Source organism: Anas platyrhynchos, chromosome 4 (genome assembly GCF_047663525.1).
Source record: "Anas platyrhynchos isolate ZD024472 breed Pekin duck chromosome 4, IASCAAS_PekinDuck_T2T, whole genome shotgun sequence".
In the NCBI taxonomy this organism is placed as follows: Eukaryota; Metazoa; Chordata; class Aves; order Anseriformes; family Anatidae; genus Anas; species Anas platyrhynchos.
The window spans coordinates 33,836,134-33,863,360 of record NC_092590.1 but is presented as its reverse complement, the minus strand read 5'-3'; the positions used below and the strand labels follow the sequence as shown (position 1 = coordinate 33,863,360).

Below are 27,227 nucleotides of genomic sequence, written 5' to 3'. Positions count from 1 at the left end.
TTAGTTTCCATGTTCCTACTAGTACAAACCAAATAAAATGTTAAATGTTATCTGATGGAAGGAAGAAGTGCCTTGTCTATTCTGAGTACCAGCCTGGTTGTCAAGGTAACAGAAGAGGAACCTATAAGCATGCAGAGCCTAATTTTCCTTTCTATTCCTGTGTTTTTAAGTTTAGTATTTGTTTAATACAACTTAAGAACAGCACTCCGCTTCAAATTTTCTATTAAGATAAGTCAAATCCCGTACTTTCAGAATTGCAGATTAGATTTTCTCCATACTGCAAGGCGATAGTGAAACCCAGAATCACAAATAGAAATTTATGTATTTGTTTAAGGAAATAGTTAATGCCTTAAATATTATATATTTTTTTTCATTATTCTAGGAATGTTTTAAAATCAGTCAAAATTCAGCAGATAGTGAGATAGTAAGGACAGGATCTAGAGCCACAAAATGAATGATGGCCATATCTAACCCTCAGGACCTGGAGTACTTCCTGACTTTCCAGGACAATTATGTGGCTCCACAAGAGGAGATGAAATCTGGGGACAGGGCAGAGGGGTATGTTAATTAGATCTACAGTATGGACAGGATGATCACAGAAGCAGATCATACTGTCCTACTGTCTAGAAATTACTGTATTTAGTTTGCCACATCTTCCTCATAGTCCCCTCAAGGACATGATGTCTTTCATCTCAATTCTTTTGACTACTTGAGCAGACTAGAAACCTAAATCTTTCCTTTGTTAGCAGATTGCCCAAACATAAGCAGCACCATAGTAGTGCAGTTTATTACATTTTTGCTCTCTACCGAACACTGTTGAAAACTCACACACCTTTGTATCGATGTCTGTTGAAGACCAAGGGTATCTACTCCAAGGATGAGCTTCCTTACAGCTGAATGCAGCACTGAGCAACAGCTAGTCTTTAAAATGAGATTTTACCATAGGAAAAATCTGTAATTATGCATTAAAATATGTAATTATGCAATTAAAATATTTTACTATATTTAAAGTTGAGAGTCACCTGCAAATTTATTTATTTATTTATTTTTTTTCTTATGGTAGTAAGTTGTGAGTTGATTTTCTTATTTATTTTTGGGGGGAGGAGAGTTAGCACAAAGAAGAAAGCTTGAATTTTTATACGTATTTTCTAATTTTTGTCAAAATATATAGATGTTTTATGCTAATGTTATTTATCACTTTTATTTGCTTGCTGTACATTTCTCTGAAGACATATTTTTCTCAGTACTAATTTAGTCAGGCAATCTCATTACTTGGCCTAGATGCATTCTTTCATAAACCAGCTTGCTTCAGTCATGGGGCTGAGAGAATGACATCAGGTACTGAACAAATTATTAGAATCTTTTTTCAGAGCTCTCTTTATGCCAGGCATATTTTTAGTATGCCTGTTTGGAATTTAATAGATAGATAGCCTTTAAAACTACTTGACTCAAGCTGGTCCAATTTACCATGTTATTTCATTCTATGCCAGTATGGTACATGCATGTTACAAGGGGTACGTAAGAAGTTTGGGTGCATTAATCCATATTATGTCCTAGTATTTCATACATTTCAATTGTTAAAACCTGAAGCTTTAAGAGAGAATCAAATTTCTACTTTGTGTTTGGAAAAAAAAAAAAAACACACACAACTGTTTCCTCATGTGTTTTCTTGCTCATTTCTGCAGGACTTGCCTATTAGATTTGCTAAGTAGTTAATTATCTATTTCTTTTGATAATAACTGTTGGTAAAATGCTTTAGGATAAGTTAAACTACAGCTGTATGTTCTGTTTTTTGTTTGTTTGTGGTTTTGTTGCTGTTTATATTAAGATATATAAAACTTGTAAAAACTATGTGGAATTATTAAGTTGAGGTGACAACTTCAAGAAAAGAAGTACGAGTCTTTAGAATCTATGTTTATCTGTATTATAAAAAAAAAAAGTGACAAATGTAGGTTGTATAATTGTTTTTATAGCTTTCCATATCTATGATATAATTTGCTTTGTCTGTAATCATTTAATTGGATAAGTAGGATGTAATATTACTGGTAGCTATGTAAGTATAGACATCAAACTGCTTGTATTTACACTTGTTATTATGAAAATAACTGGAACTATGCCTACAAATCGCAGATCAGATTGACAGTCCTTAATATATCGATAGCTAAGCCACTGTATTTGACATTTCTTATTGTACCTTGTGACACCTCAATTTTAATGTAAGAAGATGGTCTTGTACGTATCTACTTAAATTGTAATTTTAGCAATGCCATTCAATCACTTAAAGCCTGTAGGACTATGTTCAGCATCAATAGGCACATATACACAGTATTTTAGATTTTATTGCACAAAATCAGGCATCAGGGGAATTTCATTTGATGAGATAATAAACTCTCTCCAAACTGACCAGTGATACAAAATACACTACATCAGTACCCTACACCTTGAAAACTATAGAAGTTGAAATGAAATAGGACCAAAATTATCAAAATTCTTTCTAGAAGGAAAAATTGAGTGACACAGATTTATTTGGCCTAAAGAGAAAAGGCTCTCAGAGAACATTATTTTTTCAAATAGATAAAAGGCACAAAATTTAAATGAATTGTTCATCATATAACATAGATGAACAATTGAGTAAGATTGGACAAGAATTAACGGGTTCAGATTGCAGCAGGGAAGTCTGCTACATATTACTGGAAACTTTCTAAGGATGAAGATAATAAAGAACTGAAATAACCTGCCTATAAGGAATTCCCACTTTAGAAGTCTTTAAGAAATAATTGCATGTAAATCAGCCAAGTTGATTTTTGTCTTCAGGCAGGACAAAATAATTACTTTCATTCTTATCTTCTGTGACTCCTGTATCATTTTCATTGATCAGGCAATGTACATACATACATACATATATCAAACATCAACCTTTCTTTCTTCCATCCTAAACTTCATTAGCTGTTTGTTATCTAACTGCCTTAGTCACCATTTTGCTTTGCTATCTACCGATTTTCCATGTTTTCACCTGCTTTAACCAGTTTCTCTTGTTTGCCTTCTGTGTGTGTAATAAACAGTCCTTCCACACCATGATTTTTGAAGCTGTGGGAAAGTAAAGACACATCCAATAGAAACAGCAAGAAAAAAATAAGAAAGGTGAAATAACTCAAATACACTACCACAAAATCTCCATTCTTGGTATATCTCAGTGTGTGTTCAGAGATACATCAAGAAAAGTAAAGTTTACAATGGAAAAATGAAATGGAAGCTTGAGTCTTAATTCAGAAGAGAATGATTCTGATTTTATGGTGCTTTTATGAGAAGGGTTGCAAGCAGGATTCTGGGTTTGAGAACAGGAACGTCTTTGTTACCAACACCCTTCAAAAGTGATTTAAAAGCTATTTTAGACCTTGATTGTTTTGCTTACTTATGCTAAATTAATATTACAGCTTATTTTGCTAAGTCAGTTCTGAGGACTAAATTTATGGCTGTAATGTATGGATCTTGACTTTGTCTCAAGTAATGCTGTCTGCAGAGTACTGAAAAAATGTTGTTCAAACTTATGCATTATTGGACTGTTAAGCAGAAAAGAGCATGCAAAATTTGCACATCATTTTCTCTGCTGTCCTTGTAATGTCAGAAGTACTTGTTCATCTCCAGTCTGCAAGAATAGCTAGAATATATAGATGTTTCTGTAAGGAATGCTACTTTGTCAAAGATGTACTGTTATGTCTTTTGACTACTGCTAAAAATGAAATGAAACAAGAAACCTCTAAGACCGAGAGAAATACTGGTATTGCTATGTTCATTTAAAGTGAGATGATGGCACAAGAGTATTGTGGGAAATACAGCAACATTAGTGAAAGAAAATCAAATGTGAGCTAAAATAGGATGAAACTTTTTTCTTTTTCTTTTTCTTTTTCTTCTAAAACCAGTAAGATGGTGATTCTAATGGATTCTAAGAGTTTTCATTGTGGAGTAAATTTACTGTTTCTTTGTTTGTTTGTTTATTTGTTTTTGCTAGTCAGTGCTTGTATAGGCAGAATATTTAGAAGCAAAAAACAAGAAGATTGAAAGCTTACTTTTGCAAACATGCAGGTAAAACTTTTGGTGTAAAGAACTGTGGATATGGAGAAGCTTCAAGGTCCCTTCCAACTCATACCATTCTGCGACTGTGGGATCCTGTGGGAATCATTCACAGAGCAGCATTGCTCCCAATAGTAGAAGGTAGATAATTGTAACAATCTGTCCAAATTAATAAATTAACTATAAATTAACTAAAAAGAAGTATGATGAAGAAAGACTAATATCACAATTTATTGAACAGTGTAACTTAATTGAGCTTCTGATGTGATATGATACGAATTAAGGGCTCAAATTTCCTGGGTCAAGGGAGTGATTGTGCTTTCAAGGTGAAATTTCATAAGGTGATTGAGCCAATCTAAGAGTAGGGTGGTGGAATGACTACCAAATTTAGCAACAATTGCTTGTTGTCTTGTTACCTCTCCCCTTTCTAAAACTTTAGCTGTAATGCCATACATCTTCCTGAGAGAAACTGTGTAAGTAAGAAAAAAAAAAAAAAATCCATGGAGGTAGAAAAGAAAGGAAAATTAAAAAGATTTTTCCTAAGTGGACACCACAGCACTTAAAAACTTCATATACACATTACTTAATTATTTAGGATGATATTAAAACTGAAGCATATGTGTTGTAAATATATCTATACACATAAGTATAACAAGTACTTTTATTATGAGGAAAAAATGATGACTAGTATCTTAAAGGATTGCTTTATGACATTTATAAGAAGCATAACACACTGAGATTCTTTAATATTTTAATGTCCTTATTGAGATAAATAACCATTGGCTGTAAGTTAGAGAAGAGAATTCAAAATTTGTTTGACTGTACATTTATGCAGAATTTCCTTGTAAATTACACAGCATGTACAGTATGATTATCTATAAATGGTGCTTGAAAAAATACCAGTGGAAGCTTTCTCCACACCGTGCTTTCTTTTTCCAGCAGAGTAACTAATTGTGGAATATTTTTAAATTTCTTATTTATCACCTTGTTGAAATGTCAGTTCAAACCAAAAGCTGTTGAATTGTTATTGGTGCCAAATGACTACTTTTTCTTTGCAGCAAGAGTTGTATTTGGGTTCCTTTTGTTTGTTTGTTTTGTGTTTTGTTTTTGTTTTTTGTTTTTTCTTCCTGTAATTGCAGTGAAATCACTTTTTGACTATGAAATCCATTTAATTTTTCACATTCTTCACATAAGTATAGCCAGCTTATTTGAGAAAAAAACAGTCAGCCGCACTTGACTGCTGTCCAGCTGCCATGAAAGTTGTCAGCTTTAGAAAAATCCTTTTATTTCACTCAAAAGAGGTTTGGTGTACACCACTGATTTATAATGTACACCACACAATTGTCATACAGATGATGAAAACTTCAGTCTTCTAACTGTCAGCCAAGTGCTGCATCCCTACCTTAATTTGCTTTGGGTAAATTTAGCAGAACTAGTCCTGTCAGTATGACTGATGCAGCAGTTACAGAATTCTGCTTTTTTAAAGAAAGAAATATAGCCTGACAATGATAATGCAATTGTTGATAAGTGGAACAACAGAAGCATAGCTTAAAAATGTGAATTGCAGTTTTTAGCATTATAAAATACATGTCCAGATGGGGATTTGAAATGTCAGTGGTGTTCCAGGAAGACTTTATTTCCTTCTCTCTTTTTTAGGAAGCTCATCTTATTTAGTTACATCTATCTTGTAGGTCAGAAGATTCTCTAAACGATGTATGATGTTTTTCAGATCTCTGTGTCTCAGACATGGAATGCATTTTGAGACAAGCTGAAGTTATATTTCCATTCAATATTTGAACCAAAGTGCATTATACATATTTTTTTTGTATGATTATAAACACATAAAGGAACAGCCATACTGTTAGTACTTAAATCAGTCCCCAGTTTGGCACCAGAGCCATTTTTCTTCTTGTGACTATGTCTAAAGTTTTAATTAGACTTAAAATATTCTTCAGAAATTCTTTAGACATTTGTATAAAATTTTAAATGAATTATTTTAAACCAGTATCATTTCAATTATGCATTATTTTTCCATGAATACTGTCCTGGTTTCAGTTAGAACAGAATTAATTTTCTTCCTAGTAGCTGGTGGAATGCTGTGTTTTGGCTTAGGATGAGAAGAGTGCTGATAACACCCCAATGCTTTAATTGTTGCAGAGCAGTGCTTATACCAAGCCAAGGACATCTCAGCCTTTTGCTCTGTCCTGCCAACGGGCAGGCTGGGGGTGCAGTAAGAGCTGGGAGGGGACAGACCCAGGACAGGTGACCCAAACTAGCCAAAGGGGTATTCCATACCGTATGGGGTCATGCTAAACAATATATAGGGGTGGCTAGCCGGGGGGAGGGGGCCGGACTGCTCGGGGTTAGGCTGGGCATCGGTCAGCGAGTGGTGAGCAATTGCATTGTGCATCACTTGTTTGTACATATTATTATTACTTTCCTATTATCACCATTGTATCATTATTATTATTATTGTTATTATTATTTTTATTATTATTATTTTCCTGTCTTATTAAACTGTCTTTATCTCAACTCACGGGCTTCACTTTCCATTTCTCTCCCCCGTCCCAGAGAGGGAGGGGGGAGGGTGAGCGAACGGCTGCGTGGTGTTTAGCTGCCGGCCGGGTTAAACCACGACAAATACATGAATACATGCTGTTGACTTCTTTGACTTCTTTCTGTCTGTAAAGTAAAGCTGAATGGTACTAGTGGTGATACCATGTTTTCTACCTACCACAGAAGCAGGAACATTTGTAGTAAATGCACAGTATTTATATATTTGTATGTCCACTAAGGAAACAAGCCTAAGACGTTACCCTTTATTTGCCTGGACACAGTTGAAGAACACAGATGGAACAGTCAGTATTCACAAAGAGCTGCCTGCTACCAATATACAAATTAGTTGGAAGACTTTCCTCTATAAAACGCTTGTTCCATATAAACAACTTCAGTATTTGTAGATAGGATTCCAAAGATGTCATTTCATATCTGTTTCTAGATAAGCGTTACTTTTTGGTTTATTTTTTTTTTTTTTGGTGGATTTTGTTTTGTTGTTTTTGTTTTGCTTTGTTGGATTTGTTTTGTTTGTTTTATGGTGTGTGTTTACTTTACAGTGTAATAATATTAGGAGGAAAAATAATTTTAAAGCTCTCATTTGCCTTTGTGAAGTCTATGCCATATAAACAATTCATTTTGACCCAACATCTGCGTAGTGTTTTCACCTTTTGAAAATACGTTATTAGAGTAGCTGCAGCATACAAATTCCTTTTATGGAGTAACAAGGGAAAATACCAGATGGTATTTTGCCCTAACAGTGTGGTTACTTCAAAGCTAGTGGTACTACTGCTACTGTGCAGTAACGTGGTCATGCAGCTAATGACAATACAGATCCCTGCTGTGCTTAGTTTTTCTGAGGTTCCTATAAATGGTGCAAAATCTCATTAGAATCATAACGCTTTGAGCAGACTTGAAACTTGCATATGTTTTTCTATTTCTTGATAGCCTCTTTGTGGAAAGATTTTTAATAGTATATTTGCACAACATTTTTTTACTGTGTATACTTTCTAGTGTGGTTACAATATACGCTTTCCAAAGCTACTAGACAAGACTGCAGGCCAATTAATAGCAATACACATTTCTTGCTATTTTTTTACTTTATTGCATTGGAATATATACATATGAAATCTCCTAACATGCAACGTGATTGAGAAAATCCCTTATTTGTCTAAGAAAGCAAAAAATATTGACTAAATGGAGGTAGTGAGAGAGGTAGTAGGGTGTAAAAGGACCTACAAAAATATTTCAAAGGTTGGAAAATCAGCCATACAAGGAGAAACCAAAGGAGCTCAATTTCTCAAGGACATATTTCAACGGTGATTTGTTCACCTAGGATTTCATGCTTACAGTCGCTGTTTCATGTCATTATGCTCTGTAAGCTATATACTGTTCTCTGTGGTCAGCCATTAAGGGACATGCAATTATTTTGAGTACTTCAAAAAGTGCCTTTTTGTAGTAATATGTTAAATTATTTTAGCACTAGAACTATCAAATGTTGTCAGCCAATATGGTGGAAATCGTATTCCAGCACCTACTATGATTGTAATCAGATTTGAAAAATGACACCCAATAATCTCTTTTCTAGAATGCAAGTGATTCACAGCTTATAAAAAGTCTCTGACTGTGGCTGTAGTAACAGAAGTGTTTTAGAGAAAGGCCCAAATATTCAAGGGGCTCCAAAAAACAGTGAAGTGTTCAATGTGCATCTCTTCGGAAGCGATATATACAACTCCTAATTTTAAATATAATTATCCATATACTTTTATGGACGTTGTTTCAAATGCTAATTAGAAGTAGAAGAAAAAGTGTGTACTTGTGCTTATTGGTAGCTTGAATGAAGATGCTAGCATTTGAATTGAACTACATCTCCAGGAGGCTATGTCTCTTTGACTTGCACTTTTTTTTTCCTTGAAAGTAATTTGAAATAGACAAATAAACAATCACAAAATTTTGGTTAATTACTGTACTTAATTTTAACATTTCCTGGTAATTATATTTAATAGCATATAAAGGGTTTCCGTTTGTTTCATTATACGTAATTTGATAAACTTTAAAACATTGGAGAGGTTTCTGAATGGAGCACTGAGTCCTAAATGTTTGAGAATGACAAATTACACACATTACATTTGTTTTTCTGACTCATTATAAATTATATTTTCTGGCTCACTAGCATTATATAAGCACCATATCTCAGCATTTTAACCATAAAATAATTACATAAGAAGTTGGTTGAGCATGAGCATGTTATTCCTGACATTACATTTCTTATCCAAAACCTACTTAAGTCAAAAGAAAGAATCAATTTGACAGGCTACTTTGGATTCAAGGTAAAGTAAGCCTGTATGTTCTTCATCAAGTGTTAGCATTCAGGTGAGGGAGGAATTAGTCAGTGCTGCTCATTTTCAAAAGCGAAGTATAGTTCTACTCAGTCTTGAGAACCTGAACATCATTAAGTTCTTCAATGAATAAGATTCCATTCTGCTGGATTTTAATGATCTGAAAGTTAGCTGTCAATAAGTCCTTAGACTCCTTCTTGTAGTAGAAAAATATGCATCTTCTCGCTGAGACAGAAATGTAAAATAGATGGGCTGATTTGAAGGTATGTAGTTACTGAATGATTGTTGGTAAGACTGAATCCGATTTTTAATTTAAATTGTCATAGCTTCAAACTCAAATGGATCTTTGACTATTTCTGTAAGCCGTGTGTTAAAGTAAATAGCCTAAGTGCCCAACACCAGCAGAAGAGCCAATGGACACAAACAAACACAAGAAACTCTCCCTGAACAGCGCTTCTGTATAGTGCAGGTGACAGAACACCAGCACAGGCTGCCTAGAGAGGCTGTGGAGTCTCCTTCTTGGAGCTTTTCAAAAGCTGCCTGGATGAGGTCGTAGGCACCCTACTCTGGGTGGCCCTGCTTGTGCGTGGAGCAGATGCCTCCAGAAGTCTTTCCAACCTTAACCATTCTGTGAATTCTTGGGATAAAATGGGTAATAATTATTAGTCATCATAGAGATTTGAATTCAGGTTCTTTCTACTCTACTTTACCTATTGAGAAAGATGACAACCTGGAGAGAGATTTTTGTCTTTTCTTTATTTCATCTGTAATTATTCTGCACATCAAGAAACATTTTTTGTAAGGAGAGCACCTCATTCCAGAATAGACCATAGCCTGGTATTCAAGGTCCTTATTGTGAGATAGATACATAGTTCCTTAGTCAAAAAAAATATTGAACCTTACTGTCTTTTGTATAAAAGGAACACTATCTAAATGATGCAAAGTAAAAGAGAATCATCACTTCTTGGCTGTATGTACATCAGAGCTTTAACTACCTCAGGGAAAAGTGGAATCTGAGCAGGGGCTTTTAAGATCTGAGTTATATACTTGGGAACTACACTGAAACTAAGTTCTTGGTCTCTTTGTTGACAATGTTTTTCAAGCTTAGTCACCTTCTGTTTCTGCTTTAAGACTTTATTTTTATTTTTATTTTTTCCAAAGATATTTCTTACACAGTGGAAGTTCCCAAGGGAAAGTTGTTTCAATATTTCGATTTAAATTCAGCAGGGATTCATTACTAGTAATGGTATTTCAGAGAGGTGACACTGTTTCTATGTATCTCACAACTGATGGGCAATTCGCACTTTATATTTTGTCAAAGTCTTATTTCCTTTCCTGAAAATGCATTTAGGATTTAAAAAACAATGACAAACAACAAGAAAATAACCTATTTCCGTACTTGATGTTCAGACATTAACAAAATCTCAGCACAAACCTTTTGTCATATTGCATTGAGCATGTATGTATTTCCATGCTATTGCTTATGAATAAATGGAGATAAATGGGGGTAAAACAAACTGGGATCTTGTGTGAGAAGACCGTGAATAACAATGATACCACAAGCTAACTGTTCATCTTAACTTCCCATCTTGTTATTACAGTCTAGAATTATCCTATGGAAGAATTATGATAAGGGAATTTAGAACACATAATTAATAGAACACAGTGGTTGATTATGTGTTTTTTGATGCTACTAAAAGTTCTCTATCCATTGAGGTTGAGGCTTAGAACTGGAATTCTCTTTTTCAGATATGTTTTAAGACTGTAACTCTTATAATAGATTTCTTAAGTAGAGTTTTTTTTACCTGTTCCTAAGGTTTCCTAAATGACTTTACCATATTTTAAAACAACACTTTTGTCATCTGGTGATATTTGTTTGAATATGTTTGTGTGATTGGGTGTATTCATGTACTAATTTAATTTCCACTTGTCTCAAGGTCTAGCAAATAGAAAAACCTGTGTTAGTTTTGAATACATATGTCATATATGTATATATATATATATATATGTAGTTGTGTGTGTATCATTTCTTTCTCTGAAACCCATCATGGAAAGCTTGAATAAGTGTAACAAATTACAAAGGACTGTAACTATTTGGACTAATTCCCATTTCTCTGCTAAGTTCAAAGAATAATTGGGCAATCGGATAAAGTATTATTTACCACGGAGTCCAACATTTTTCCTCTCTGGGGTAAACAAATTATTTGGCAGATTTGAAAAACCTCTTACACTTGTAAAACCTGAATAGTGGTCTCCCATATACATAAATCAATGGACTTTCCAAACCAAGCATACATCAGCAAGTTGTGTCAAAAGTCAAGTGTGTGCTGCGTCAATGTCTGTCATTTATAGATGGATATAAGATGATGGAGAGTTAATAGCTGACTTTGTGTTATGTCGCTTTTCAGTATGAAGTTACTGATTCACATTAATTGAAAGAAATATTAATTTAGCAAATCCAGCTTTATAGAATTGCTATTTTTCCATGAATTGCAGAGCTTTTTCCAAGATCTCAGCTTTCCACTTTCTCAGTCTGCCTTGTGATCTGATACTCACCTGCAGGTCTCCCATTTGTCTTTGTCTCTTTCTGCATTAAATTCTACTGAACACTTTTTTTTAAAACGTGACCAAGGGTATACACAGACTGTTAATTGTGCTCAGCTAGTGCATGGCTACTTATTAAGCTGCAGCAACTTAATGGTGTACCTGAAATTTAAGTTTCTTTATCAATTATGTTTTAATCAAACCCTTGTTCTGGGTTTCTAAAAGTGAGGTACTTATTTTAGGGATGGGGAGCATAGAAGTGGTATTGCTACATTTTTGTTCTGTGTCTAGAGTATGGGGACTTTTCTCCAGAGTAAGGGGATTGTTTCATAGGTACTGACAGATACAACTGAAAACAGTAATTCCTCCTGAATCACACAGATTTAGCTCTTTCTTGCATGACCCATACTATAGAAATGAGTGTATTGAACCCATAATGTAAAGACAGAGATTGCGCAGGAAGGAAGACATGCTAGCAAGCTCTAGGAGCAAAACATAAAAGTTAATAAATATTGAAGTATGCTGGTACAATTTAAAGCAGAAAATAAGGTTAGTGTGATTGTTCTTTTTGCAATTATTTTAGATAAACATAATCACATTTTATTCCACTGAATCCCTACATTTGGATTCTAGTAAATGAGTTTTTTAAATGTCAACAGATATTTTTGATATTTTAGGCAAACTAGCATATATAATTTCACATCACCGGTGTCTTAAAAGCCAAAAGAAAGATGGGCAAACTGATACAATATGCAGAGTAGTTTTGTTTTGTTTTGTTTCAAACCATCTGATTTCCTGATATAGAACAATAATTTTAGGTAATAACAGAAAACTTTTGAGGAGGAATTTTCTGTGAAATTATTATCTAAATTATAGTAACATTTCCAGTGTTTTCCAAGAATAACTTTATGGTGATACATGAGAAGAAGGAAGACACTTAGGAATATCACCTCAAGATAAACTGACATACAAAAGGAATAGTTAATCTGCTCTGGACATTGTGCACAAAGAAGCTTACAAATAAATAAATAAAAGGATCACATTTGATCTCTAAAAGGATTTGACAAGCTAGGCATGTGGGAACCTAATATTTAGTAATTGAAAAAAATAATCATTTATAACCTTTAAATCTTGAACACATGATCAACTCAGATAATAATCCTGTGAGAAAAAGTCTTTTTATTGTTTGTTTCTGACACACAGCTGTGAGACTGTCCCGAAAATGTGATTTAACAGACATGAAAACACTATTCTGAGAACTAATGAATAAGGTGTACACTGTAGATGGCATATTTGATGTTAAAATGAAAATTGTTTTTCCTTCTGTGGCAGAGGAAAATAGAAGATGTGAATGGAAATGTCATGCTTCCATAATTCCCATAATTGTCTAGGATAATTATGCTTTTGAATATCTATATTCCTCAGACCTTTTAAAAGTGTAGACAAGTGAAAACAGGTTTTAAAGGATCTTGTGATGTTCAGAATATTTAGTTTACATTGCATGCTGTTGTTATAATGTTATGTTGGGCTATGATTCTGTTACACAGTATGATATTAATATTTTAACTGTTACACAGTTAAAAATTCGTTTCAAACTTTGCTAAAAGAGGACTTGGTAGTTACTTATCTTGAGTTTCTCAAAATTATAAAAGTAGTCAGCCTTACCATGATCACTCTAAATATTTGTGCAAAAAGCAAGCTGTGCATTTTAATTCACTCATTATCATAACTAGTGGGGTCATAGAATCATAGAATCATTAAGGTTGGAAAAGACCTTTAAGGTCTCTTTCTGGTCCAACCATCACTTTAATACCAATGTCACCCACTAAACCAAGTCCCTAAGCACCATGTCCAACCTTTCCTTAACCCCTCCCCCCCATGGATGCTACCACTTCCCTGGGCAACGCATTCCAATGCCTGACTACTGTTTTCGAGTCCTAATTTCCAACCTAACCCTCCCCTGGCACAACTTGAGGCCATTTCCTCTAGTCCTATCACTAGTTACCTGTGAGAAGAGGCTGACCCCCAGCTTCTTTTCATAACTTCCTTTCAGGTAGTGGATAATGCAATTCATTCAAAAGGCAAAACTGTTGTATTCTTAAATAAAGTTCCCCTTCAATGTCTATGTATATCTATACATTCCAAGTGTGATAAAAGTAGATATTTAGATTTAAAAATGCTGCAAAATGAATATGAATTATATGCCAATAAATTGGGACTTCAGGTCTTTAGGGTCTCCACTATGATCAGCACTCAAGTTTTGTGACTGAATATTTGGTGTCTCTTTGATTGAATTTGCAGTTACTGTAAATTACTAGTTCGTGTTGGAGACTCACATCAGTTTATTCAACTGCTGATGTGTATGTCTGGCATTATAGACTACTACAGATTGGATTAATATGGAATTTTTGATTTAGCATGAGTTAGAGCAGTTCCCTTTATGACTTCAATATCTTCTTAGCATTCACCTTTCCAGACAAATTTTCTCTTAGGTCATATAATGATGCTGCCTGCTCTTTCTAAATCACAGAGGCCTACTGATTCTTCTTGAGGTTTGTAGAAATTTTCCATTCAGTGTGGGGGTGAAACTTAATCCATGCTTTTTGATTATATGCCTCATGAAAGTAAAGTAGTGATTTGTCACATAGGGCCTGACTCCTTAGAAAGCATTACAGTCCTTTATGTTCCTACCAGATGTTCCTCACATATTTTCCGGAAACTAATGAAGTAACGTAAATATAAAAAAAGTTATATTCTGTCCTAAAACCCGTGTTAAATCATTTGCTGGTCTCTCAATATATGACTCTGAAAGATTCTTGTGATGACACTAAATTCTTTTCTCCTGATCTTCAGATGCTGGTCCAAAAATCCTAGTTGCTCAGCCAAATAAAACAGTAAAATATTTAGATCTGAAGTATCTTCTCTAATTGGGCACAGCTTGTACTGTCCACAAGACTATGAAATGTCCTGCAGTTACTACTTATCTTAAAGTTCTGTTGCTCAGATTTACTTCAGATGCTAGTTCATTTGTCATTGAATTTAAAGATGCGGGTTGTAATGATATCCCAAGGAATTTTCCATGCAAACTGCACTAACGCTTTTTGCTAGCATTTTACATTGCATCACAAGCAAATAGTTACTGAAGTTGTGGCATTTTGCTTGATGATGAATTCCACTGCAATAACCTCTGCCTTTACACTACCTACATGTATAGTAGTGCCTGGGATTCATTCAGAATCCATTCTTCTGTTGCCTGCAAGATAAGAGAGGCATGTTTGTGTGATGGAGACTGCCAGCCCCTCCAAGAGGTAGCAAGAAGCTGGCAGAATGATTGTTCACTTTGCATCCTGCTTTTAACTAAAGTACTTTTGCAAAAGTGTTGACAAGTGCAACATCATAAACAATGTGATGCATTTTGTAGATTTAGCCAGTTTTCAGTGAGGAAGTTGCACAGCCCTTCTTTTGTGCAATCCTAGCGTCTGTCTGACCACCATAATAATATGTATTATAATTATAATATATATATCTGCCCAATATAATTCAGCTGTAACCTGGTCTTTGATTTTTTTTTCTGTCATTCCTTTGCTCTGGAGCACGTTGGGAAGTTCCCATGTTAGATGATTTTAATATCATTTAATCACTATTCATTTCAAATTCCTTCATTATTCACACCTTCATAAGCTTTATTCTCATTGCTATCTATGTTATGCTACTTTTTCTCTCATTATATGATGTTGCAAAAATTCCTTTCTCTTCCTAATATGGATAAGGTCACAAGTACCCAGAGGTAAGATATCTCTCTGTGTCAGAAGAAAATGTAGATGTGAAACAAAGTGTTTATCTACATTAATATCCACAGGGGGAATAAAGTCTGAACTAGGAAACCTGTTGTGACTTGTAGCCAAAATCAAATTGTTCATGTACATTTAAACCAACTTCAGCCTTTTAGCAATGAAAAATCTGTGACTGTGATTGTACATACTATAACCTGCTGTATATGTTATGTGCTGTGTGTATGTATACTTCAGCTGTTATGAACACATTTCCATTTATTCTCCAGAACGTAAGCTGCCTTTTTTCATTGGAAGTTTTCAGGTTCACAGTATGAATGTATCTTCTTGTGTCTTCGGCTGATGACTGGATAGCAAGCAATAACATTTCTTTTAATATGATCTGTGTGCTCTTTACATATTTGTCTGGGATTTTGTATCCTTATCCTTGGTGTATTCTGAAACTGATTTCTTTCTAGAACTTCTCTTCTGGGAGGTGTGTAATATAATTTTGTGGATAAGGTACATTAAAACAGAAGTAGTCTTTTTCCCACACGAGCATATATTGTGAAATCTCTAAATGACTTAGCAGGTGGTAGTTTTTGAAGTCAGAGAGACAGTGGCCTCCAGTCCATGCTGCCATCTGCATGTGTTGTTATTTCACACGCTGGTCCCTGCAGTAACAAAAAGCCAAACCCATACAGCCACTGTGGATCAAACTCTTCCTCATGCAGGGTACCATATAAGATTTATCTGGCATCACAGCTTCACAATGAGAAACTTAATGATAGGTGACCTTATACACAGATGTGTGTGATCATGGCTTCATATTATACTTTTTAATTAATTAAAGTGAAAACATTACTGTTCCTTGATCTTTTAAACTGTCATTGATATATCAAACTGTACCAAATTTTCCTCTAAAAGAAAATAACTTTGCTCATGGACACATTGCTCCTGTAAAAGAACAAATAACTGTCTAAGGATTGGCAGCCAATTCTTAGAAGAATTCCGAGATGAGCCAGCTTTCTCTCCCTTTCCATGCATTATTACATTTAATGGAATGAATTTTGAATAAAAAGATGTACTCAACATTGTCTAGTGATAGGCTTGTGGCAAAGTTTAAGCTATTCATTTTATGGCACTTTCAATTGACAGAGTTAAGATACATCTGTAAAGTCAAATGCAAAGTGGCTTCACATATTTTTCTAGGTTCCAGGATGCAAGCCAGGTAGCCATGTAGGACTGCACAGAGCCTGAGCTAAGTAATTAATCTTTTGCATCGTGACCATGTAGGCATGCCCACAAAGAGATGGGTTTGTTTACAGGGTAATAGACTGCACAAAGAATAATAACTAACCACAACTAGGGTCACAAGAATTTCATATGACACTGAGAATCATATGTAGCAAAGAGTTAGTGCTCTAGAATAATGAATCTCTTCAATTAAGGGGCAGTTTGTCATTGCAAAACTGTTCCTGTGTGGTTTTGGACAGCTGCATACTTAACCACTATTCTAGGAATTTGGTATATCATTAATCAGATTTAGATTTTTTCTTGGAGCCTTGACTGTCTTAAAGTCATTAAAATACCTGGCAAGATATGAACACATCATCCATTACTGTCCTAACATAAATGATTTTGATAAGGTTGGAAGGAAGATGAGCCAAATAAAATGTTTTCTTCTGCAAGAGTGCATATTTCAGGTAACTCTGAAAAGAATGCCTAGAGCTTGCATCAGAAAAGAAATGGCCTTTGTCAGCTTTCAAAAACAGCCATGCAATTTTGTTAAATGTTAGTGACAAGACCCAAGCTAAGTCAACAAAGTCATTTTGTGTATGAACAAATTGTTCAGATTCCTTTATGCACAGCAGTGTTTATCTAAAATTAGGATAATATGAGCCTGGGGCAAAATGTCTACAGGGAAGTGGTCTCACAGTTAAACTTTCATCCTAGAGAGTGGCAAAAGATATTTGTGTTAGTTTTTGCAAGTTCAATCAATTATACGTGTTCTCCAATATTTGGAGTAGAGGCACGTCCTACAAAAGAAGCTCAGATTCGATACAAACAAGCAATAAGTAATTTGTTCTCTAATTTGCTGTGTTTATTTGAACAGATTTTTTTGAAATATTCATCTGAGCTCAGATGCCTGTGAAATGTTACATCTCTGGACTTTTCATTTCAGGTAAAATCAGATCACAGATCAATACTCTTTTTTTTGTTTGTTTGTTTGTTTTAAATTTTATTTCAGAGTACAACTGTAAAGACCCTTAAAGATGGGAGATAGAAGTGAGTGTGACTAAAAAATGGCAATGAGGAGATAGGAGATTATCTTCAAAACATTTTCAAAAAACAAAATTGTCTCCCTGCAAAATTATTTATGCATTTGCCAAGACAAATTACAAATATATCAGCAAAAACACAATACTGATATTTACTATCACTTATCTCCTATCTGAGGAGAATGTTCAGTGAATCATCAGTGTTTTCTGCAATAACACTGGTTTTAACAGATTAAAAAAAACACACACACACACACACACACACACACACACAAAAATTCCTACTTATTTTTAGGGTTATCTTTTCTTAATGGGATTTTCAGAGATCAAGTTAATACAAAGGAAAATGACTCCTTACATGTCTTTCATTCTTTTTTTTTTTTTTTTTTTTTTTTTTTTTTTTTTTTTTACCTCCAGTAAGTTGCAAACTGTATCATCATTTCGCTTTTGCTTCCTTTTGTATTGTCATAGCCATTGGTTCATGCTATTTCCTTTGCATTCAGATCCTATTTTTGTTTCTCATTTTCTCTGTCTTGATGTAGTGATGGGTAGAAAAATTATGTTAAAAACATTCTCCCTAAAAATTTAGTAAGAACAATACTTCATTTAAAAAAGCAAATTCCAGCATATAGGGTATAGAAATTTCCCATCAGAGACCAGTTCATTCACAGGGGTGCAAGAAGAATAAATCATAATGGAACCTAATCTAAAGTTTCTCCAGAGCCCCTATACTGTGATCAGGAAATAGGCAAACCTTTACATTTAAAGCAATAATATAGTCTTTTTCTATATACTATACTAATGAAATACCCGAAAGCCCAAGTCTGTGTTAATAGCTAATTCAAAAAAAAATGTCACAGTAAAAAACATATGCTAAGTCTCTTCCACCATTACATTGGAAATACTGGTACAAAGTAAAATATATGTAAAGGAAATAAGAATAGGGAAAAGAATTTTTGCTCCATGAGGATGCCATTTAATTTTATATGCCTCATATATGCAATCTCAGAGATGGTTAAAAAGTGAAAGAATTTGGCTTATTTTCTGGCAGTGATATAAAGCTTACAAAAACAGATGTGATGCCATTTGTCAAAAACCTGGAGATGCTGATATTTCAGATAGAAGTAAGTGCAAGTGAAATTGATTTAGCTACCTTAAAAAACCAAAGATGTCATTTTCTTCATGAGGGATGTCAGCGTTTCCTGCTAATATAAATAGGACTCAAAGGCATTCTTTCCACAATTCCTTTTGAAAATGTGTTTCTTCTGCCTACTGCCAGCATCCTTGAGTGCGTTACATTAGACTGTTCTGACTGATGTCCTGCATGCTAACACCTGTACTCATTTGTTAACATATTTGAATATGATTTTGATATTTCCTTCTGGAACCTCCAAAGGGCTCCAGTTGGGTGCTAATGCCTAAGTGTATCTGCCTGTCTGTCCTGACATGCGGGAAGTGAAAAATCATTTGACATTAGTAGGAATTGTATCCCAAAGAAAAAATCTGGGTCCATGGACTCAAATCTTCACTCCTGAAATCAGCTGGAGAATTGGATGGAGTATAATGATATGATAGAGATATTTTGACCAGTTGACTAATGGAGACAAGATTTCAAGTGTCTTTTATGAAACAGTGATTAATGCAGTTTCAGTTTCACTGTGATAGACTTGTTTCCTTATTTTGTGTGGATTTGAAACAAACCAAAATAAATTCTCTAGTCAAGCTTTTAGTATAAATTACCATTAAAAGTTTGCAAGAATAAAATAAGGCACAAGTGACAGAAGATTTCTGCCCAGGAATAAGCAATTAAGGAAATCAGTTAATAATCAGATGACTGTTTAAAATTAATAGCTGTCATCAAAGTCAGACTGGTTTAGGACAGAATATATAATTTCATTTCAATCTCACATATAGCAAATCTCTTAAGTTTTCATGCTTTTATTTTAATTTTGAAACATTAACATGAGAGTTTGTCCAGAAGTTGACTCACCACTGCCTTACCATGTTTAACAATCTACAACTCATTAGATAAGCCATTTGTGTTTATGCATGACTAATGTAAAGTGAAACACATTGGCTTAATCCGCTCTGAAAGTGACTACTACTAATCCATTTTTTAGGTTGCAGTTTAACAGGCTAATCATGTCTGTAGTCAGTGTTGGTGACTCACCAAAAATATGGTCCAACATCACTATTATTTGCTATTTTTTATCCAAGCCTTAAAAGTCATAAAAGTAAGAAGTTTAGAAACAGGATGATGATACATTGGTTTTCCCTGTTCTCATCTTCTCCTTCTGATTTGAAGATTAAGTAAAATGTTTGTTTGAATTTGTTGCCAAATTTATACAACAAATACCTTTCAGTGACTTAATAAGTCTTTTTGATAGCTCACATGTCATAATTCATAGTTCTTTGTTCTGATAGTAAATTAGTGCTCTTAACTACTAGTGCATCATGATTCAATGCAATATTCACAGCAGCTTTTAAGACTAAGCAATCGCTTGTCTAGATCACCAGGCCATGGATGGACTTCACTTGGTGAAGTAAGGCATTAATGCAAGTCATGTGGTATGTGAGAAAAAAGGAGAGGCTAACTTTTGGTCTCTGTAGCCCTTATAAATCTAATGCTGGTTCTCAGAGCAAAATTTTACATAAGTTATTCTTATGGAAAGTATTAAAAACTGTTGGGAGAAGAATGGGTATCACTGTCAAGCCAGCCAAAAGGTATGTGTACTCGTCTTAAGAGTTAGAATTTTCCTGAAGAATGTTTCACCTTGGTGGTATTTTTACATTCATAATAATATGTTTTAACTCTTTGTATCACTAAATATTATTGAATTATATAAAACTTATTTCTTATTGAAATGAGCTGAGCTTTTGGTTTTCAAAACTGATCTAGTTTACTCTCAGTTTTTTATAAATCAGGTGACTAATAAAGTTTTTCAGATCACTTAGTAAATCGGTGGCTTAGCTAGGACTTAAATGCCGAATTATGATTTTTTCGATTATTTCAGAGTTGCCCACTTCAAGTAAAATATAATTAATATTACCTATATTCTCAATTTATCTAAAGAAACTTTGGATCATTGGAAGAATCTGCTCATAAATTTGGCTTTGGAAATCTTAGTCATATAATAAGGATTATTTTTAGTCATTAAATAAGGATGCATTTATTCATCATAAGGATGTATATTCAGTCTGGTGATTGAATGCTGTAAAAACTAGAAATATGCTATTGTACAAAATTCAGCAGTAGTTTAAAAATTTGAAAATCTGATAAATTTGGAGTTTGTACCTACTTATAGTATGACAAAATTTTGAGCTTTTTTTTCTTTCTTTATTTTTTTTTTTCTGTGCTGATTAAGGCATAGAGTAATTCACTTTTGGCTGTAGTTAGGTCCAAACTTTTCAGCACCATAAGCGTAAAATTAGGCAGCTCGTTTACCAGGCCTCACTTCAAAAGTGTTCAGCCAATGGATGTTCTGTATTTTTTATAGAGATTTCATACATACTAAGAAATGTAATGTCAGGTTCTAAGAGCTTTCTTTAGCAGAGTCAAATATTTTGTCAACTTGGAATCTGAATTCATTGCAATGTCATTATCACAGTACAGGCCTAAATATAGGCAATTTCTTCTTAGAATCCTCTGGAAAGCAATTTGCTCTGTGTTCAGAAACCGTGTTACGGAGCTATACAAGCTTGTGTGCACTGTTGTCCATACAGGGTTTCTACAATATCCTCTGTAGAAGGAGTTTAAGTCATAGGCAACACAGAGGTGCAAAAAGAGTATGTATTCCCCACCCCCTGCCCCAGAGGCTGCTTCCTTCCAGCTATAAGAACCATGCACCTCTGTAAGTAGCTCCAAGCTGGTGGGATTTATGCAGGAGCGTAGAGGTCTCGTACCTAATGGCTTAGCTGATTTACAGAAATGTGCTTGGCAGGTGGAAGTGTAAGGGAATTGGATCCTTGTACTGTATCAAAGTTAGAAGACAAAGCAGGGATTTATTGACCTAAGAGAGTTTTAGAAAGAAGAGAAAGACTGTAACTATTTTTATTATTATTATTATTAATTATTATTATTATTATCATTATTATTTATTTTAAGTAGGTTGTATCATGTTTAATTCCTATTCTGAAAGTGAAGATCATCTCAAATTTCCAGGTAGTTTATAAGTGGATTGGTATGGTAGGCAAAATATGTTACTTTTTACCTATGGTTTGTTTGAAGAGTGTCTTAGTGCTCACAAAAAGTTGGGTAAGGGACAAGAGCAAGTAATGAGCAGTGCAGAGGTATAGTTTTCAAAGTAAACAGTCAGCATGGTGATAAAGGAAACAATGTCAATGTTGCTTAAGTGAGACTAATGCTACCCCTTGAAATGCATATTTACAGCTAATATGCAAATGAAACAGACATAACTAGCTCTGATTAGGTACAGGACACTGAACAAATGGAAAATTAAAAAGAAGACATAGTCTTTATGTTACATAATGTCTATTAAAAAAAAAAAAACTGGCAAAACTACGCTACTTTTGAATGGAAACATCAAGAGAAATACTATTTCCATAGTGATTTACTGGAAAATTCCTTGAAGAAAAACAATTCCTTTGCATAGAACATTTGATGCTAATGCCATAAGAATTTTCTTAGTGATGGAGTTTCCAGTGAGGTAACTCTTTAAAATGTTTCCTTTCAGTTACACTGCAGACAACCCAAATATGGCTAAAGATTATTTGAATTTTATTAATAGCTCTGGGTAACACTCAGAGGAGAGGAATGATAAATCTCAAGACTAAGTAATCATTATTGTAGTGAAGGATGTCACAAGGCAGAAAACAGTGTGAGGCAGGAAGCAGAAGATAAATACTTCACAGGATAATTATTGTTCTTTAAGCAGACGGTGCATGGAGGGCTATCCTGATTTTTGTGGTAGGGTATTATACAGCACAGTAATGTTACTTTAAGAGTAATGAAGACATTTGCCATCCCCCAAATTAAGAGAAAAATGTATTGTGCTATAACTAATGAGCTGTCTGAGTTATTTTTAACTCAGTTTATTAAGGAAAGATTGGAGCAAACCACAGCAATAAATCTTTAGGATACATGCATCCCAGATTGATTTGCATTCAAGGTCATGACAAAGTTCAGCAAAAATGCAGATCTCAGCAGAATAGCTCTCCACATACCATTGATTACTGCGCTTCTTTCCTTTTTAGGTAGCACTAAAGCATAACAATAATTTTTATATCATGCTAGATATGATGTTAGGAACAATATATGCTTATGCTTGTTTGTCTTCCAGTATTTCTCAGATGTTCACTTGCAGCTTTCTAGTTTAAGTGGAAAACATGTAATACTGAACTTTACAATAAATCTCTAAAAGTCAAAGTAACCACCAAGTTATAAAGAGTATTCCTTCTGGGGACTCATTCACACCTCTTGATTTTATACACCCAACTAAACTGCCTCATACAGAACCTTTTCTACCTGTGTCATGAATGAAAATTTAAAAACAAAAAAAAAAAAAGATTTTTTGGAGGTAGTTTAGGGCCCGTCTCTGACTCTGTTGCACATCTTCGCTACATTCAAACAGCATCAGTGATCCAATTTCTGTGACTAAAAGTGCATAAAATGTGTTCCTACTTGTGCAGAATCTTAAGTTTCTCCATTAATTTTATGTGGAGAAAAGCATCCTACATTATTTATTTAATTTAGGCTTTGAAGTTAGATATTTAGATGCCCTCTGAGCAGTAGTTACCCATAGCTCAAATCTGGATAGTTTAATTAACGTGTGATTTTTGATGGCTGAATTATATATCTTTTTATACTTCCATCAGAGGATAAATGACAGTAATTTAGATATATCAAAAAGTAAAATATGAGGTATACCAAGTCATCGACGAAATCTAGAGTGAATATCAAGATTTCCTGAAGCAAAATTGTCTTATTTTTAACGCTACACTACGCCACTCATTTAAAATATTTAAAATATTATGTATTTTTATATAAATATCTTCTCTGTGAAAGATGTATCTCATGGATGTATCTCAGGATGTATCCTTATCAATTTTACTACTAATAATACTTAGGGACTAGAACCAAATCATTAAAACATCTATTGACAATTAAATCACTCATAATCTAGTCTTCAAAATAGATAACACTCTGACTAAAGAACACAGGCCTGTGTACAAGGCTATTTCAAAAATACTGTTACAAAAATGTAATAAAACAGAAGAAAGCAAAGCAAAAAGTAAGATATGAAATATTGGTAGGCATTTGTAAAACACCTTCATAAAAGATATTGAACTGTTAGGAAAAATAAATTTTAAAAAATAGTAATAATAATTAAAAATAATAAAGACTAACAAACTACCACAATCTAATAGTGGCCAGTTAAAAGAATGGAAAGATTTTTCATTTATTTCTTTTGTTTTTATTCAGTAAAGCCCTTATATTTTACATGTAAAGCAAATGCTAATCACAAACTATTTCATTTAATTCCTTCCAACAATTCTACCTTAAGAGAAAATTCTCATAAGTCTCTCAGCGAGTCTCCCTCACTGCAGTGCCAAAAACCTATAATGTATGTAACATGGATGAAGAAAGATGAGGATGTGATGTGTCAAATGAATCTATTTCTTAAGCATATGCATGCATCTGTAAATTGCTTTTTTCTTACAAAGGCTGATGATACACTTTGCATATGAAACATTTTCCAGCCAGACAGTGGCATTTTGCTGAACTTAGAATTCTCCAAGAAAAAAAATATATATATATATTTTTTTCAGGATATTTCCATTTAGTTCTAGGTCAGGTCAGCCTTAATCTCCATATCGTCTGACTTCACTTTCTTCTTTGGTCTTCTTTACTTCTTTCATCACATGGAAACCACAGAACTCTGAGATATCTCAAAGAATATGCCCACTTAGGTTCTACCTCTGTATTTGGATAAGTATGGATGATTACTAGCCACCTGCATGTTTTGGCTTGCTTGGAATACACATGAAGATCAAAGAGAAACACAAATTGGATCCTCAAATTGGAGGATCCTCCTAATGAACTAGACATGTGGGGGAAAAAAAAGGTACCTTTTCTCTAAACAGACTTTTAATCTTCCCTTTTCATCTGCACATTTAAAAAGGGGCAGAACAGGCACTAAGAATTAATCTGTCACCTTATACAAGCATGACCTTACTTGGTTTTTATATTACTTATTTGGGTAGAAATAGCAGTGAAGATAGCTTCATTTGTGTAAGCTAGAAAAGGTAGGGTTCCTGGGAGCAGTGTTGCCACTCTGTCTTCATCACTGTTCTCTCTGCTATCTAGATGAAAGCTACCTACGTCTTTGTGTTTTGTAGTTATGTCCCCAGTTTCTCTATAGCCAAACATTAATTTCATCTGTATTTGGCATCTTATTTTAGTCTAGGGTGTCTTAGTTTTCCATCTCCCTTTCTTCCTTCCTTTTCTACTGGTGGTGTAAATGACTTTCCCATGGAAAGGAGGAAACTTGGGATGGCTATATGTATTTGTACTGCACTACACTCTTGCTAATAAATCTTCTGGAAACACTACCAACAACCTTATGAGCTAATAAACTAAACTGGACTTAAGGTGGCACTGTACAGAGCCAAGTTGGAAGTCTTAACATGTGCAATTTGGATAAACTAGTCAGGGATAATTCAGAACTGACTGTATTTTGAATTATTGCAGCTGTAACAACCTAACCACTTAGTATAAGTCATAATGCTGCAACACTCACCACACTATGTGGGCCAAAACAAGCCCTTGTTGCATAGTAAGAGTGAACAATACCCTTTGGAGGTGTAAATTTGAAGCAGTATTTGATGAAGTCATTTCATTTCCTCTTGGTTTACAACTTAACTGTTACTCATGAGCTGGTCAGGGTATACTTAATTTTTTTTTATCACTTATTTTATGTCAGCTTAAATACAAAGTGTATGGAAGTAAATGCATTGACAAGAGACTAGGAGTTTTACTGATATATTCATTCATTCTCCATTGTTCTCTGTTTTTAGCAGGCAGAAGGGAAGTGTCATAATGATTGGATTTATTTAATAATTTAAGCACATCACAGAGCTAAGGAGGAATAAAGGTGAATAAACTGAAGCTACAAGACAAAAAAAATAAAATAAAATATCATAGAATCGTTAAGGTTGGAAAAGACCTCCAAGATCATCTAGTCCAACCATCCCTGTAACACCTATGTCACCCACTAAACCACGTCCCCAAGCACCATGTCCAACCTTTCCTTAAACACCCCCAGGGACACAGACTCCACCACCTTTTCCAATGCCTGACTACACATTGTGAAAAGAAATGTCTCCTAATTTCAAACCTGAGCCTTCCCAGCGCAACTTGAGGCCATTCCCTCTTGTCCTATCACTAGTTACCTGTGAGAAGAGGCTGACTCCATAACTTCCCCATAATAACACTTGAATGTGTATAATTTTAAGTAGTAAAAGCCTCTAGACATCTCACTATCTGGTTTTGTTCAACTTACTAAGTGCCCGAGGCAATTCTCATTTGTCTCCTAACTAAAACCACTCAGAATTCAGATGCTACTGGTTTCATAGTTATATATATTGAATACATTAAACATTCATTATATAAAACAAAGAAATAGTCCTTGTAGCACAGACTGAATACTGGGCTCTTCTCAGCTGAGGTTGCCACATCCAGTATATACTCAAGTTCAATCTTGCTATAGCATTGCATTATAGAAAATCTTGAACTCTGCTTTATCAAGAGGTGTGATGAACACTCCCCAGAGGCTCACTGCTAGGCTATCCATGTAAAAAAGGTGTAAATTATCTGATGCTTAAAAAAAAGAGCCTGAACTCATGTTTCCTACTCATTGTGCAGGTGTTCAAACATGAAAGACTGAAAGAAATACCATCCTCTTTCAATAGCTGGAGCTGCTAAAAAACTAATGTCTAAATAATATTTCTATTGTTTGTTTGTCTGAAAGAATTCTTGGAAGATGGTTTCACTTTGTGTTTTGTTCTGTTGTCGTTTGTTTGTCTGTTTTTGTTTTCCTCAAGTGGGTGCAGGAATATAGTTGCAGTGCTAGTAGGACTGAGATTTCAGAGAGACATCTAGAGTTTGATCAGCTAGCCCACTGAAACTCTCTGCCCCACACGCTGACCATTTGGGTTTGCATTTTAAAGCTTTCAGTTTTCCTCATGCCCTGTAGACGCCAAGGAAAAACAGAAGCAGTACATAAAACTTAATTTGGTCAATCGGAGATTATAAAGAGCCAGTGATTTGTGAAACAGCACTTTTATATATATGTATATATATATATATTATTTTTTTGTTTGTTTAAAGGCAGTGAACATATTAGATGTGGTATAATGGGTAGCCATACTCTAAACATAAGCAATTTTGCTTGTATTTACAATCTATTATTACGAAGTTTTAAATAAGTTTACAATTTGCTTACCTCTGTCAAATCATTGCTTTACTTATTAATAAATAATTAGAACAAGAGTTATGTATTAATACATATGTATGTGCACGTTCTTAGACTTCAATGCATAAAGAAAAGATTCAGGTTGTAAAGTCAAGTACTCAGAGGTTAGGAAATGTACATGTATTGTGGTTAGAAATCCTGAGGATTTTTTTTTCACTTTATTTAAAGTGTTTC

General features: G+C 34.3%; 1 long non-coding RNA gene across 11 annotated transcripts in view; it reads left to right on the top strand.

The window, feature by feature from the left end:
• The window catches only part of LOC106016054 (uncharacterized), a 270,464-nt gene that overhangs the window by 132,587 nt on the left and 110,650 nt on the right, over positions 1-27,227 (top strand). For all 11 annotated transcript variants that reach the window (XR_003496990.3, XR_011809047.1, XR_011809045.1 and 8 more), the window contains exon 4: positions 17,394-17,462. This is a non-coding gene — a long non-coding RNA (uncharacterized lncRNA). The remainder of the gene's footprint in view (positions 1-17,393; positions 17,463-27,227) is intronic.